Genomic DNA, 16,847 nt, shown 5'->3' with positions numbered 1-16,847 from the left:
TCAAGTAGAGCTGCACTCACTTATTACACCAGGTTTGAATTTGTTCCATTATATTTAAGATACTTGTATTGGTGTGTGATTTCTTCTCCACTTTATTGACTTAGCAATTACACTTTCCTTTATAGTATCCTGAAGTTTTCCTTTTAAATAGGTGCAATTGGGAACTGATTTAGAGCCTGTGTGCCTTTCACTAGCCCAGTGAGACCATACTGAGCCATTACTGGATTACATTATATCAAATGCAGAGGCACTCAGATTATACTTTAAGATTTGCTATGCATACATGGTATGTTGTGTTTCATTCTGTCACAGAATCAGAAAACTCTTGATCCAATATCCTACCAACCTGCCTGAAAGAATAGGACTTAAGATAAAGAGTGAGGTGAATGATCCATTTCAGACTGTAATAGAGCATCAACTGAGATTAATACCGTATCTGTTTAATACCATGGAATTAATATCATATCTGCGTGAGGTGAATGATTCATTCCAGTTGCAGTAGAACATCAGCTGAGATTAATACCATATCTGTTACAAAACCGACCCCTAAAACCACATCTTCTGAGTACAAATTGCCCTACATGGTCTCATGTGCCAGAGTATTACTTTTTAGGTAAAGGGGCCAATCTAACCAGAGTGTCTTTTGATATCCATTACTAACTAATGCAGTATCTGCACTGTTCATAGGCTAATGAAAAAATGCTACATTATAAAGACCTTGTGCAATACAGCTGCACTGGGTTTTCTATGTGGCTAAGTGTCTTCAAAGAGCATTTGAAATCCTCATTGTATGCCCCTGATATAAGATTCCTTTTCTCAGGGGACTTCTTTTTAGATTTGCTATATAATCTGTGATCTACCAAAATTACTCCAAAAATAGAGAAAATGTGGTTTGATCTGGGTTTGTGTGTCCCATCCATACTATCCACTCTCACCCTAATGAGCTGAAACTACATTAGCAGAATCTTAGGCAGATAAATTGACTTTAAACCTTGGTTTGATGATCCTACTAAGACATTCAATTAATTCTATTTTGCTACAAGCTAATTTATGACTTTGTGTTTATTCAAAAAAAATGTTGAACATACAAATCAGTAGGAGACAAGGTAATGAATTATTCTACCTTCGTTCATGCTCTTCTCTTCACACTTCACTACAGTGGGAATGGAAGAGGGAATACAAAATAAGTGTCTTTTGATGTATGAAATGTGGGTATTTTCTCATACTGAGCAGTATCTAACTGGTGTAAATACATAATCAGGCCCTCTAGGAGATGCTAATTAGTGCAGTAATGTTAGTTTATTAATTGCCATTACGTTTCTCTTTGTTTCACCAGTGAACGTGTCTTTTCAGGAGAACAGATTTGGTATGACATGTCGGCAGAATTTATTTGTCTTCTTGGCATATGAAGACAAGTAGCCTGGTAAAGCTGTGATGTATTAACAGTGGTCTGTGAGATCAATGTTTCTGTAACAAAGTCCACAAAGAGCATGTGCTGTTGCAAGATTTGGACTTGGGGGTAGGGAGGTGAAGAACCCACAGAGGTTTTGATAGCAATTTATTGCTCCATCCCCCTACTCAGTGTGTTTTTAATGAGCGCTCCAAAATCACAGGTAGTAAAACTTTCCCTTTTTGATGTGGCAGAATACATTGACAAGACATACTGCAGGAGAGTTAGTTCAAAGGAAAACAGCCAGAGAATACAATCGCATTAGGTGAGGCTGCTGTGTATAATTGAGTTCCTCCCATCTTTGGAAAGTGATAGAAGACAGAGTTGAGAGGAAACTGTCCCTTAACAATTCCCTCTTCCTGCATCTCCATTTTATTAATATAAATCAATACTCTCCCTGTGTTGTTCACATTTTTAAACTATAATTATCACTTGCTGTATTGCCTATGCCAGAGTATGAAGAGCCAGAAATATGTATTTCGGTAAATAATAAGGACCTAATTGTGCAACCCTCCTGCACCCATTGGCTGGGGTGGGTTGTAAGTAGGCAAGCAGCAGTGTTTGGGGGGGAGGGGGCGGGGTGGGGAGAGGAGAAGAGGATGTAGAACTCTGCAGAGATAAATCAATTTGCTCTTTGTTGCATGCTGGCAACAGTTGCTTAAAACATACTACCCTTCTAGGTGTTACTCCTGCTGGAAAAAGCTTGAGTGGGTTCTGCTGGCTCACTGAAACAAGTAGCTCATTACCCCAACTGGATGTAAAGGAGGTGGGGGTCACTTTCTAGATAGAGAGGACCTAGGGTGCAGGCTGATCAGATCTCAGGTAAGAACCCTAGTTGCAGCCAAGTTTTTGGAGAAAGTCTGAGTTTCTTTGTTAATAAAGCCACACCATGGGAAGAAGTTTTTGACCCTACATAGTGTGTGGAATCCTGGCATGTCTTATTTTGACTTTGTCTTAGCTCAGTCTAACAAAGGTGCACACATACCTTCCTGCACAAGTGGACTAGCCCAGGGGCTCTAGCTAGGAAATCACGAATATCTTTCTCTCAGACATGTACATACTTTTGCACAATTTTCTTTAATTATATTGTGGGTGAATTTAGTGCTCATGAAAATCTGGGACTAATAAACTCCACTTAAAGTTTTAATTCCTTAAAATCAGGACTGTGTTTTAATATGTCTTTGAACAGCTCCTGGCACAATGACACTGATCCTGTTTGGGACAACTGATGGGCACCATTATACAAATAATAATGTGACTGACTTGAATTAGGTATAGCATGACTATGTGGTACCGAAGCATTTCCACATACCCTACAGTCCTGACCAGCAACATTCTCATTGCTTCAATTAAATGGGGCTCATTTCAGAAGAGACTGCAAATCATGATGTTGTGTGTGTTAGTTTTGTGAAGTGGGCAAATGGGGCACCAAGCCGAGATGACTACATTCATTTTCACATATGTCCCCCAAAGTGGGGGCTGAGCTTAGATGTAAGGTTAGTCCCTTATTCATACCTGGCATTATATCTATACATGTGTATGTAGTGTTCCTGGCTCACTGCTGGCTTTGGCCACCTTCAGAGCTGTCCCTTGGGTAGGGCGAATTGGGGTGACTGCTGCAGGCCCTGTGCTTTGGGGGCCCCTGCGGGCTGGTGTGATTGGCCAGTGCAGTCGGTTCTGGAACAGACGAATCCGTCACTTCTACCCTGGGCCCCGCACCCCTATAGGGATGGCCCTGGTCACCTTGTTGACCTCTTTATTTTGTTAGTCCTACGGCACTGTGACACTTCCTGTGAATTTCGGAAAGGCAGTGCATCCACGTAGACAATGTTGGGTAGTTGATAATGTGTTACAGGAAGTAAAAATATGGGTTGATTGTCTTCGTTCAGGGGATGTGTAAATTTGGCCATGGTGACTGCATACTTAATATATATTAAGTTCATGATCCCACATAAGGATCTGCTTTCTCAGCCCTCTGCACATGTGTGGAGTCCCATTGGAATTTTGCATATATGGAACACATCTCAGAAGTCATAATTCATTCCCCTATTGCATGCTACATAGTGACAATGAGTCACATTAGCAGATCTTAGTATTAGATTGAGGACTCAATTTCTATTAAAGGAATTTATAGCATAGACAATAACATTAACTAATTAGGTTTATTTTCATATATAAGTAATCATAGCATTAGTTTTATCCATGTTGGAACTCAGCGTTTGAAGATTCTGTCCAAAGATTGCACTCACAAATGAAAAATTGGATGTTGTGCCTCTGTAAATAGGGTTTCCTTATTTCAGGGTTATAAGCAAAATGTGAATTTTGCATTCAGTTTACAACTCCAGCACAGGTTTAGGGAGCACGGAGAAAGTTTCATCCCTTTACTTAAATGGATTGTTGCTGAATTTGGTTGCAGAAATATGATGGGAAGTGGACACTAGCTTTGAAATTTGTTAGAAATCTGGAGACAGAGAAAATAGTATGTCCTCTGAGACATGCTCCATATATGCAGAATCCATCTGAATAAATGAGCCCCTTATTTAACTGGGAACGTACTGTATATTCCATCTGCAGATTGAATGATTGCTCCATTTCAAGCCTCCTGACTCCCATGGAGCCATCTGGTATATGCTAGTTTGTATGAAGAGGTGAGGATTCCTGCTAATACAACAGCCTTTAAGTAGTCAGAGTTCTGATATGTAGCACTCCCTTTCACATCTGTGTACAAAGCCATAACAAAATCTCAACACTTTCTCCATTTTTTTTTAATTTAAATGAACCTTACTTTTCTCTAGAAAGCCAGTTGGGACTGGAAAAATTAATTAAATTACATCAGAAGGGTTGAATTATTAATATGTCGGCTAAGAAGAGACTTCATGTTATCTGGTGGTTGTGAATTTTTCACCCACTGTTTGCTTAGAGCTGGGGGTGCGTGGGAAATGCTTTATGTTGATTTTTTTTAATGTCACTTTGAGGCATCTTCAAGTAAGGAATCTAGTGATCTATTTAATGTTTGTGAGCACTGGAGAGTTGGAACTCAGTACAACAGTAAGTGCAAGGTGAAGGTGGACAGAACAAAAGGAATGGAAAAGAGGTCTGGGAGAGAGGGGCATCTGAGAAAGAAGAGGAAGGCTGGCAGCTTGATCAAATTGCTTTAGTATCTAAGAGACCAGTAAGACTTAGTTATTTAGAGTGAAGAAAAACAAGCACATTTAATTTTAGCTTTCTGAAAAATGGTCTAGTATCAACAATGTGATTTTAGGGTTTCTCCCAATATTGTTCAGAGAATAGATTAGCTTAAACTCATTGTCTGAGGGCTGGTCTACACTGAAAACTTACATTTGGCATAGAGATATGTCTGAAAAAATCCACCTCCTCTCCCCCCGAGAGAGGCAGCTAAGCCAACCTAACCTCTGGTGTAGACAGAGCCAGCTCGATGGAAGAATTCTTCAGTTGACCTAGCTGCCACCTCTTGGGGGAGCTGGATTAACTATAGTGATGGGAGAACCCCTTCTGTTGCCTTAGCGAGTGTCTACATGGAAGTGCTACAGCTTTCCATCGGTATAGGGCACTTGGCTACCATCTCTTTACTTCTCTTCTTTTAAGGCTTTTGTATGGCTGCTGAAAATGATAGCAAACCTTTCCAACAGAAGGGACTTTCATTCAAACATCATGATGGCTGTAGTTTGAGACACATCCTGACTGAACTGAAGTCACTTCTGAGTACTGCAAAGATTCAGGATTACTAGTAATGCAATAAGTATGTTGTTTACTGATGCAGCATCATAGCAAAGCATATTTCTACAGTACATGTCAGCATAATTCACTTGTTTTAGCAAAGTGTTGCCCCACAGACATGGGATCACTTACACACTGGGAGCTCTGCTCAGACATGTATTGCACAATATAGCATACTGAAACAGCTGTAAGGAGCTCCCTTTGTCTGGCTGGGGTTCTTCACTTAAGTGCTTGTGGTGCCTGATTAAATTAGTAATCAGAGATATAGTCATGCTATTTTGTGACTCTGAGAGCCTTGATTGTAGATTATATTTACAGACTGCAATTTCTTTCTAAATGGAGCCTTTTGTATTCAAGGACCTTAAGAGTCTTTCAGTCTGAAAAAATCCAGTTTACTTCATAGATCAGCTTTTGCTGTGATGCCAAGATCTCGGTCAGGCAAGCTGTGTGAAATGCTTTTTAGTTTTCACAATAAATTAGCTATGGGAAAGTTCATGTTTGGTGTGGTGGTTTTGTTGACCTTTTACTCTGAAAATTATACCATGTTGGATAGGCTGTGGCACCAAATGTCTTAACCTTCATATAGCCTCAAAACAAAGCATTTTGTTATTGTCAAAACTAGAGAGAGCTTAAACAAAACCACATACATGGTAACACCAAACTTTGCAGGGTTCAAATCCATGTGCAGCTCCAAATTCAGTGGCCTGTCTCTAGTCAAAACAAACAGAAGGAGAGTTACCCAATTCAAAGGGCATGTTTAACTTATATATTGCTCATTAATATAATCAGACCTGTGTCAAAAGTGATTTCTTTGGCATGTAATGATGTTTTTTCTAACTACCAGAGCTGTTTGAATTTTTGTTTTGAATATGTTATATAGTGAATAATACAGGGGTCAGTGGATTAGGACATTGAGCTGGGACTAAGAAAGACATGATTCTATTCCAAGCTCTGCCATTCACCTGTTGTATGCCCTTGGCCATGCCTAATCTCTGTGGCCTCTCTTCTCCTTGCATCCATTGCCTGTCTTCTTCAGTTAGACTTAAACCCTTCAGACCACGGACTGTCTTATGTGTATTTGTACATGTCGGAGTTCATTACTCACTGCTGGGGCGCCTCCTTGCGGATCATCTGGGGATTAGCTCTCCACCAGTCTGATGCCCCCCTCCTCCAGTTGCTTGCCACAAGGTATCTTTCTCTCTGGAGTTAGATTACTCCCTCCTCGTGACTCCCTCTTCCGGGGTTGGCCCTCCAGTTTTCCCCTTCCAGGGTATCAGAGTCCCACTGGATGGACGATCTCAGGCAGTCTTCCTGTTCACTGCCCAGACTGTGCCACTTCCCCAGTGGCTGGTAGGGGAACCCAGGCCCACCTACTACTCAGGGTTCCAACCAAGGGATCCTATGACTAGCCACTGTAGTCTCTGAAATTCCAGACTGTTGTTCCCTGGCCTGCTTCCTACCTTTTTCTACTCCAACTCCCTCTGGGTTACCACTGAAGCTTCCTTTGAAGGAATCCCTGCAGCTATTTCACCCTTCTCAGGCACTTGTCGGAGTCTGTAGTCCAAGGTAGGATCCCAGGGTTTACTCTTCCCTAGGACTCTTCCTTGTCTTTTACTAATTCTCCTCCTTTCTGGGAAGTGACTGTAGCATTCCTTCCTGCAGCCCCCTTCTTGCTCTCCATTTCCTGGTTTTATACCAGCTTGACCAGCCCCTGCCCAGTTGGGCTTCATCATCAGTTAGACTTTATCAGCCCTGATTCTCCTCCAGATGCTGCCTGTCTCAGGGTTTTAATTGACCCTTTTTACTTACTCTGGTCTTGTGTGGGATAAACACCCCATCACAGTACAGTGTCCAGAAAATGAAGGGTTACCTCCTCTAGGTGCTACTAGACAATAAATAATAACAAACAATAAATAATAATACTAAATAATACTAAATGTATTGAATGTACAAAATGTATTGAATATTTTTTCACAAAATATTTTTGACTATGCTCGCTGCTCTAACAACTCCTTAACCATTTTAGAAATGAAATAGTTTAATCCCAATCTGAAATTCCTAGGTTACTATTATTAATGGCCCCAGGGAGTGGATATGACCCACACATTTGTAATAATACTAATTTTTTATTTGGACAGAATTATAGCTGTCTCATAAGAATCATTATAATTCTCAATAATTAACACTCCACACTCCAGACCAAGGGAAAAAAACCCCAAACAAACAAAATGTTACCCTCTTTGAAATAGCCAAACACAAATAAAGTGGAAATGCACCAGAACCTCAAATGTGGTGAATTTATGGAGGTTTAAGTTCAAATTCCTGTATCTGAATCTGCCTCTCTGATTTCTGTTTGAGGTTGGATGCAACTGAGATCTTGTTAAAGGAAGCGTTCTCACAAGATTTCAGCCCAAGATGATGTAATTCTCACAAATCAGCTGCTTTTAAGAGAACTCCATTATTTTGGTCTTTGATCTCATGAGCACACAACTGATGAATGTTTGGCATTGTCAGGTCTGAACCCAAAACTCAGCCTGGAGTTGTCCTCAAAACCACAAGCTGAACCACTAGCCTGAACCTAATCAGATCCAAACACCACCAGCCCTTCTCATCTCAAATGCTATCATTTGATCAAGGTCAGGGTGAAATTTATTATACATCAATGAGTAGATCCCTAACGCCATGTGCCTCATTTGGTGCACTGTATGTGTGGTGGTATCCAGTGCAATCAGGCCCTTGGTGTTGGAGAAATGAGTATTAGGTCATTGTTCTATAAAGGAACATTACGTACTGAGGAGCAGCGGAATGGCCATAATTTCAGTATAGACCATTTTAAGATTGGACCTCTTTGGTGTGTTTGATTTGGAATTCACTCTGTTATACATCATGGGCCTGGCAGACTTGCCATACTATAGTCAACCCCTGGATACAGCAAACTACATTCCCACCTAGATGCATTCCCACCTAGTTCCTATCTCAGGATGTGACAGGTTTCAATCGGTCAACCGAGCTCTAAGGGGCAATGGAGAGCAACTGTTCCACTGGCAGGCCTTAGTCACACCTTTCGGTCACTGGGGAATTAGCAGAGAATGTTTGCCGGCACGAGTCTGCGGCGCACCTCTCAGGCAGGGAGAGCGCCGGCACGCGTCAGTGGCATTCAGGATTCTGCTACCCAAGGAGGGTTGGCCGGGTAGGGGAACGCAGGCCCACCCAACTCCACTGCGTTCCAGCCCAGGGCCCTGACAGTGGCGGGAGGAAAGGGTCCCGCCACTGGGTCAGCGGGGAACCATCCGCAACACGCTGACCAAATACACCCATCACATTGTGCAGTTCTCCCCCTGGCTACTTCCTACCCGGTCTCTCAAGCCCTGCCTCTCCAGCTCATCTGGGTATTCAGCTGTTGGCAGCTCCAACTCCTGCTCCCTCTCTGTGTCAGGCTCACGCTGGCCCAGGTTACAGTCTGGCCCCTCCAGTTCCTCCAGGTACTCAGCGGCTGGCAGTCCTGGTAGCCCCAGTCCTTCCTCCAGGTCAGGTTTCTCCTGGCCCAGGGCCTCCCCTGGCTCGACAGCAGGCTCTCCAGCAGCCTGTGTCTCCCTCCCTCCCTGGTGCTGCCCTGACGGGGCTAAGGGCCCTGCCCTTTGTACTTCCTGTTCCACCCCTCCCCTTCCGGGGGTTGGAGTAAGCTTGGTCTGGCCCCGGCCACGCAGGCTGAGAGAGTGGCTCTTTACCCTCGGATTCGGCAGGAAGCCACCCTGGCTCCCTGCACAGACCTACGCTCTGGCTATGATCCAAATGTACCCTCTTCCTAGAATTTCCCTTTATTGTTTAACTTAAATTCCAACAAATCATAAACCTCAGCCTAGGCTTTCTCCTCAGCCTGACTGTTCCTTGAAGGAGCTTATTGTCCCTCAGCCACAGCAGGTAGGTCTATACAGCTGCTGGGAATGATTCTTGGAGTCTGGATTGATAGACTTGTGCTAGTTGGGCTCAGGCTAGCTTACTAAAAATAGCTGTGTTGACATTGCTTGGATGCTTAGGCTGGAGTTTGGGCTCTGAAGCCCACCCCCTCCTTAGGCCTCAGAGCCCAAGCACCAGCCCAAGCCAGAACACTGATACAGTTGTTTTTAGCACACTAGTGTGAGCCCCGCTACCTCAGATCTGTTGAACAAGACGCAAGACTTGCTCCCAGCAGCTGTGTGGACATACCCAGTGAGGCTCAAATCCTCTTCTATTCCTTGCTTGTAGTTAATGGGACCCACCGGGTTGGCTGCTAGAATGAATCAGCAGAATAGCATGGCATCTCTGTGCTGTCCTCTAGCACTTCACATCTTGCAGTAACAAGGACTGAAGAATTGTTTTAAAGTGGCAATGTACATTAATAGTTTTTATTACTTTCACGGGGACCACTCTGCTCATTTTTGTTCATTTGGTTTTTGAGGGGAGTTTATTACCGCAACAATACAAGTGCTATGGTGGCTTATGTGATACAAATAAAGCAAGACTAAAACTATGACTGTAAAAGTTAAAAGGACTGTATTTGCTAATGCTATTTTTGCATAAGGATAGCAGCTGCTTTTCTGTTCTTTTTTAACAGATGGAGTTATTTCTCATGTAGTGTTACAGTAATGACCAAAATGACACAGAAGGAAAATTCTGTGACAATATGTTAGGTAAGATGTTATTGACAGCTCCACTTGGTTGTAATTTGTAAGGTTACATTGTTGTTCTATTCTTTTTTTTTTCCATTTCCCAAATGCTCTCTGTCTTTTCTACTTTGTAGAACCAGAATTTACACTGAATGGAAAAACTTAATTTTAAGGATTTTAAGTAAAACCATTGGATTAAAAGGTTAAAAATGATTAACAGAATCTACATATAATCTTAAATTAAAATGAATTGCATTTTAAAATAATCTAATTAAAAATCCGTGTCCCTTTCACTTATCTGCCAAAAGTTCAGGATTTTGGATTTCCCCTGTAAGTATTGATGACTTGGGTATCACAAATGCAGGAAATATCCTGTTTGGATAAGGGCGTCCAGCAGAGATACTGGAAGCTAGAATGACTAAGCAGACTAGAAAACTCAGAATGCAAGGGAAGCCACATAACTAGAATAAATGCTTAATTAGAAGTAGATCAGTCATGGATTTGTTATAGAGCTTGTTTTTCTGGGAATAATCTGAGCACATTAGTTAAAACTGACTTTTTTTTTGTTTTCAGTTCATCTCATTCTTTCTCACCTGGCTCCACTGAAAAATTCACAATCCATTCCTCTGACAACTCTAGGAATTCACGTGTGCATAAATAAACCTTCACAAGGCTGCCTCCACTCTCGTGGATCTCTAATTTCATTGTTGTTGGAAATAAGTGATAGGAAGATATAAAAGAGAGTTGCAGCACTATTTTTATTGCAAGTGTCTCTATTTTGGGCTCTGATTGAATGTTGTTAGTATGAGACAGAAGAGACCTTAGCTTAGCAAGCCTTTTATTCAAACTTACTTCAATGGTTAGATCAATGTGTCTGGTGGCAGTGTCTGAATATAGTACAAAATGACAGTGAGCGAAAGAACCCTGAAAAAAAGCCAAGAATCATGCTTCTAGGGAATGGAAAGGAACTGCAGGGAGGCCATGTAGCTGATTCAAAGACACACAGGTCTCCTAGGATAGGATCCTTTTAAATTTGTGGTTATCATAGAATCCACAAGTCTGGGGACCAGACTGGCTGCTGCTTCAGTGAATGGAGGTGGGAGGGACAAATGCCACCATCCTCTCATGCAAGAATATGGAGGAATTTCCACCTGGAGAACTTCACTATTTTCCTTCCTCGAGGGACACAATATCATGCATTCTTACAACTACAATACCCACCTGCTGAAGTGAAGAAACAGATTGACAGAGCCAGAAGAGTATCCAGAAGTCACCTACTACAGGACAGGCCCAACAAAGAAAATAACAGAACGCCACTAGCCTTCAGCCCCCAACTAAAACCTCTCCAATGCATCATCAAGGATCTACAACCTATCCTGAAGGATGACCCATCACTCTCACAGATCTTGGGAGACAGGCCAGTCCTTGCTTACAGACAGCCCCCCAACCTAAAGCAAATACTCACCAGCAACCACACACCACACAACAGAACCACTAACCCAGGAACCTATCCTTGCAACAAAGCCCGTTGCCAACTGTGTCCACATATCTATTCAGGGGACACCATCATAGGGCCTAATCACATCAGCCACACTATCAGAGGCTCGTTCACCTGTGCATCTACCAATGTGATATATGCCATCATGTGCAACCAATGCCCCTCTGCCATGTACATTGGTAAAACTGGACAGTCTCTATGTAAAAGAATAAATGGACACAAATCAGACGTCAAGAATTATAACATTCAAAAACCAGTCGGAGAACACTTCAATCTCTCCGGTCATTCGATTACAGACCTGAGAGTGGCTATCCTTCAACAAAAAAACTTCAAAAACAGACTCCAGCGAGAGACTGCTGAATTGGAATTAATTTGCAAACTAGATACAATTAACTTAGGCTTGAATAGAGACTGGGAGTGGATGAGTCATTAAACAAAGTAAAACTATTTCCCCATGTTATTTCTCCCCCCACCTCACCCCCCACTGTTCCTCAGATGTTCTTGTTAACTGCTGGAAATGGCCCACCTTGCTTGTCACCATGAAAGGTTTTCCTCCTCCCCCCCCCCCGCTGGTGATGGCTCATCTTAAGTGATCACTCTCCTTACAGTGTGTATGATAAAACCCATTGTTTCATGTTCTCTGTGTGTGTATATAAATCTCCCCACTGTATTTTCCACCGAATGCATCCGATGAAATGAGCTGTAGCTCACGAAAGCTTTTGCTCAAATACATTTGTTAGTCTCTAAGGTGCCACAAGTACTCCTTTTCATATTTCTCACCAGAGTATCATTTATTTATTTATTTATTTATTTACAGTAATACTCACTTTGTGCCAGGTGTTTTCCAAACATTTCAGAAGGATATTCGGGTACTGTCTGCTCGGAAGAGCTCCAAAAGCTAAGAAAAGATCGTCAGAAGTTAGTGGAAAGGGAACAAACATTAGGCAATTTATATACAAGTCAACTTGACTCACTATGAACAGCATGGCAGAAGTGGGTTTTTAAGAGGAATGTATGTCTGGGCATGGTAGGGGTTATTAACACACTTTTGGCTGGGAAAAGTGTGGAGGATAGCAGGTAGGTGAAATCATAGAATACCAAGTTCAGAAACAGCATGATACAGAACTGCAGAAGATATAGTCTATTGTACCTCTAGAATGACATGTGGAGTTTATGCACATCGTAATTTTGACCTTCACTGCACATTTCTGACTAGCTTTCATGGTCCACCTGCATTTGCTTTTGAGATTTGTAGAACAGAGAATCCTATTGTTGGAGGCTGATCCTTAAGACATAGTTCCCAGGTAGCATATCAAATTAGTTTTCAGGCTTGCCACTAACTGCCCTTCACTTACAATCTTTTTACACGCAGTATAAATTGCAGAGCATAGAATTTTCTTGATAATTGGAGGAAAAATCCCTACGAGAGACATTTCTCTTTACAATCCAAATGCAGTGCACAGTGTGTGTTGTGTCCTGCAGGAAGATATTAAATGGGGCTGTTTTAATCTCTGTACCAGATTTACCTTTCATTTCTGGAACTGGTGGGACCTGTGGTGGTGTTTTTCAGGAGCTTGGGTGGAATATAGAGATTAGAGTGCTTCTGTATTCGGTATTAACTACCTTTTAAAATTTTTCTGAGTGAAGGGCTACCAGCCTGCTGCTCAGTGACTAATAAATTTGATTCATCCTCACTCCCCACAGGGCTATCCTCCTTCTTACTAATGTTTGACATTTTACATTTTAATTAAGCTCACCCTCCAAGCAGCAAACCACTAAGAGAATGACAGATTTTCTTACTGCAACAAGATACCAGCAAAAGGGCAGTTCACCAAATATACATCTGATGGTAACACCCACTAATTGTCTAGTCTACACGACCACCTAAAGGGTATATGTGTTATAGAGAAAAAGAAATGACACCCTTTGAAATATCCAGGCGATATGAGTTCCTGCTGCTCCTGCCTCCACAACAAGATCATTCAATATTTATATCACAGTAGGAGCCAGAATTCCAATGAGGATCCAGGGGGCCATTGTGCTAGGTGCTGTACAAACACATATGAAGTCACAGTTCCAACCATGAAAAGCATAGTCTAAGAAGGTAAGTTACATATAAAAGGTGGGAAAGAAGAGGACTGTAAATAAATATACAGTTTGTATATGCATTTGCCATTAAAAAAGTGTATGACAACTGACCCCCCTGCATCTGCTCAAGCCATTATTAATGGTTGATTTTGTGTAGGCATCACTGCAGAGGTGTGCCTTGAGCAGCTATTTGAAGGAAGTCTTGCAGATCGGGAGGGTGTTCCATGTGTAAGGGCAGCACTGAAGAATGTGAAGATGTCTGTGTGACAAGAAATAGGGCAAGCTGGTGTCCCTGGCAAAGCAGAGGAGGTGGTGGGCGGCAGACCAGGGAACAGATTAGAGTAGGCAACTAGAGTTGTCGTCAAGTGCCTTGATGGTGAAGACTTAAAAGCTTGAACTTGATGTGGTGGAACAAGGAGAGACAATGGAGTCAATGCCTTAGAGTGGTGAGGGACAGCAGAGGATGCTGGCTGCTGCCTGTTGTATGGTCCTGCAGGGGCTGAGGATGAAATCACAGCAATCAGGAAGGGAGATAACTCATGGATAGCAATTTTGACTGCCTGGAGAGAAAGAAATAGACCTTAGCAACATTGTGAAGGAAGATTTGGATACAGCCTGGATGTGTGGGGCAGGAGAAAGGAAGGAGTTGAAGATGATGCCCAAGTTACAGAGCTTGGTGACAGAAGGATGGTAATACTGTCAATAGTGACAGAGGATGCAGGGCGTAGAGAGAATTTAGGAGGGCTAGCAGTGGAAAGCAGAGGGAGCATACCAATGAGTCTGGCACTAGGAGTTCAGCTGGTAGTTGAAAATGAGCATATGAGATAGGGGAGAGAGAGAGAGAGAGACTCACAGTGAAAAGGAGAGGTTATGCTGGCACAGTTGTGTCAGCCTGGAGGTGTGATTTTTTTCTTCACATTCCTAGTCAACATAACTATGCTAGCAAAACTCTATAGTGTAAACTAAATCTTAGACTGTAATGAAATCAATTCAGCTACCCACTTGTAACTACACACACTCCAAAATAGTATGGACACATGCAGACCCACCATACATGGGGTACCACTGATGCCACTTCCAGAAACAATTCTCTTAGGAGGCAATATTTCTGGGAAAGACTTCAGAACATCAGGCAGGTTTCTGGTGCCACAATGACGTCCTTGTTTCCAAGAAAGAATTTAGAAGAATAGTGCTGAAATCTTGGCTGTGCCACTACCATTAAGGATTTTGATATATGCAGCGTTATTGTAGCCGTATTGGTCCCAGAATATTAAAGAGATAAGGTGAGTGAGGTATAGGCTATAGGCTACAGGCTATAATCAAGGTGCCCTTTACCCTTCTATTTGTTAAATTAAATAAATTGAGCTCCTTGAGTCTATCAGTATAAGGCATGTTCTTCAATCCTTAATCATTCTCATGCTCTTCTCTGAACCCTCTCCAATTTATCAATATCCATCTTGAATTGTGGGCACCAGAATTGGAAACAGTATTCCAGCAGCAGTCGCACCAGTGCCAAATACAGAGGTAAAATAACCTCTCTACTGCTACTCGAGATTCCCCTCTTTGTGCATCCCAAGGAAGTCCTTAGAAGAATGGCACTGAAACCTTGACTGTACTTTTACTTTTAAGGAGTTTGATAGGAGAATGAAGGCATTTTGTTAACTAACACCAGGAGAGGAATCCACTAATAAGTTTGCCTGGTTTTGTTTAGTGTACATGTGCAGGGGGGTGCATCCGATGAAATGAGCTGTAGCTCACGAAAACTTATGCTCAAATAAATTAGTTAGTTTCTAAGGTGCCACAAGTCCTCCTTTTCTTTTTGCGAATACAGACTAACACGGCTGCTACTTTAAAATATGTGCAGGGGGGTTGTGGTGGGTGTGTGAATGTTATTTTTTTTTGTCCCTACCCCGGTGTAGCATGTTCTTGGGCTAAATCCTGCTCTCCTTATTCATACACGTATTATTCATACATGTAGTCTGACTGAGTGAGTGAGATCTAGCCTCTCATGTTTTCTTCCTTCTTTTAAAGGGAGTTTAAGCTGAATTATTGATTTTAAAATATTTTACAAGCAATAACTTACAGGAAAATGGGAGATCAAGAATAAATAATAAGGTGCATAGGTGCGAAAAGAAAATAGTCGTACGTATTTAAATTATCGTTAAGAACACAGTCATATGCTAAAAGAAAAGAGATAAACATGCAGACTAAACCAATAGGTGTGCAAAGAAATAACAATCTACAGTGAATTAAAAATGCAAATATTGGGGACTAAATTGTTTTTAGTACTCAATACATTTTGTTTAAGTGCCTAAATACTTTCAGGTATGAGTGTTAAGATAGAAAAATTATTCTGATGGCTTTTTGGGGGGCAGATAAGTGGAATTCTGTGAAGTCTCCTGTGCCCTAATTCGGTTCCTTATGGTTAAATGTGATGGGCCGAATTTATCTCTAGTCTGCTATATTTACTGCTGGAAGCACTTATGGCATATTAAAGATATTTATAAAGAAGCACTGGATTCCAAACCGACACTCATTTTCAAGCTACAAAGCAAGAAAATAAAATGGAATATAATCTCTCAGGTCAGTTCAGTTTTTGGTAGGAGGAAATGGTTGCTTAGTCATATTAGTCTATTGATTCTGAAACAACAAAGCATGAAAACTACAGTGGCAAAATACATTTATGTATGGTGAATCACTGGCAATACTGAGCCTGGTCTTTGTTGCTCCTCAGTTTTCTCTTATAGATTTCATCCTCATTAGCTCATTGATCACCTTTGCCCCTGTAACTGCTAATGCCAGGATCTCTCTTCACCAGTCACAGTGTGGTGATATCTGTTCCTTAAGGCGACTGTCATTCATGTTCTGTAGTATTTGTGGCAGAATATACTGAAAGGGCCTAATCCAAAGACAAGTGAAGTCAGTGGTAGTCTTTCCATTGACTTCATTAGGCACTGGATTGAACCCTAGAAAAGGACGCCATGATCCTGCCTGATCTGCACCAACTTTGGGGGAGTCACTGCCTAAGAGGTGCCTCATGAATCCCCATCTTCCATATAACTGATGTTCCACTGCTGTTACTGCCGCAGCTGACTTGGGCAATACTTATGTGAGGACATCTGCAGCTTTGCTGTGGCACTGGTACTGCCAGTGATTAAAGCAGAATAGGCAGATTCTGTGCTTTTTCGCATGTTTGTGATCCGTCTCCCACTGGCTCGAGTGGGCTTGGCCATTAATGAAGAATCTGCCTGACTATAATAGAATGCAACAAATACTAGGTTAAGGAAAAGGGAGAAAACTTCCTTGGCATTTGTATTTTTTCTGTGCTGAACGAATTTTTGTCCAGATTTTATATCTCAACTATGCAAAGCTGATAGCCGTGTCTTTAATTGGAGAATCTTATTTCTTCTGCAGTCATGGGTGTGAC

At 41.8% G+C, this 16,847-nt stretch overlaps 1 long non-coding RNA gene across 1 annotated transcript in view; it reads right to left on the bottom strand.

Annotated features, from left to right (window-relative positions):
* Positions 1–16,847, bottom strand: part of LOC122458472 — a 43,601-nt gene that overhangs the window by 3,782 nt on the left and 22,972 nt on the right. The window contains exon 2 of the long non-coding RNA XR_006278529.1: positions 12,160–12,230. This is a non-coding gene — a long non-coding RNA (uncharacterized LOC122458472). The remainder of the gene's footprint in view (positions 1–12,159; positions 12,231–16,847) is intronic.

The sequence above is a fragment of the Dermochelys coriacea genome, chromosome 2, assembly GCF_009764565.3.
Source record: "Dermochelys coriacea isolate rDerCor1 chromosome 2, rDerCor1.pri.v4, whole genome shotgun sequence".
NCBI lineage: Eukaryota > Metazoa > Chordata > Testudines > Dermochelyidae > Dermochelys > Dermochelys coriacea.
Note: the sequence above shows the minus strand (reverse complement) of the source record. Positions and strands in the feature narration are given on the sequence as shown.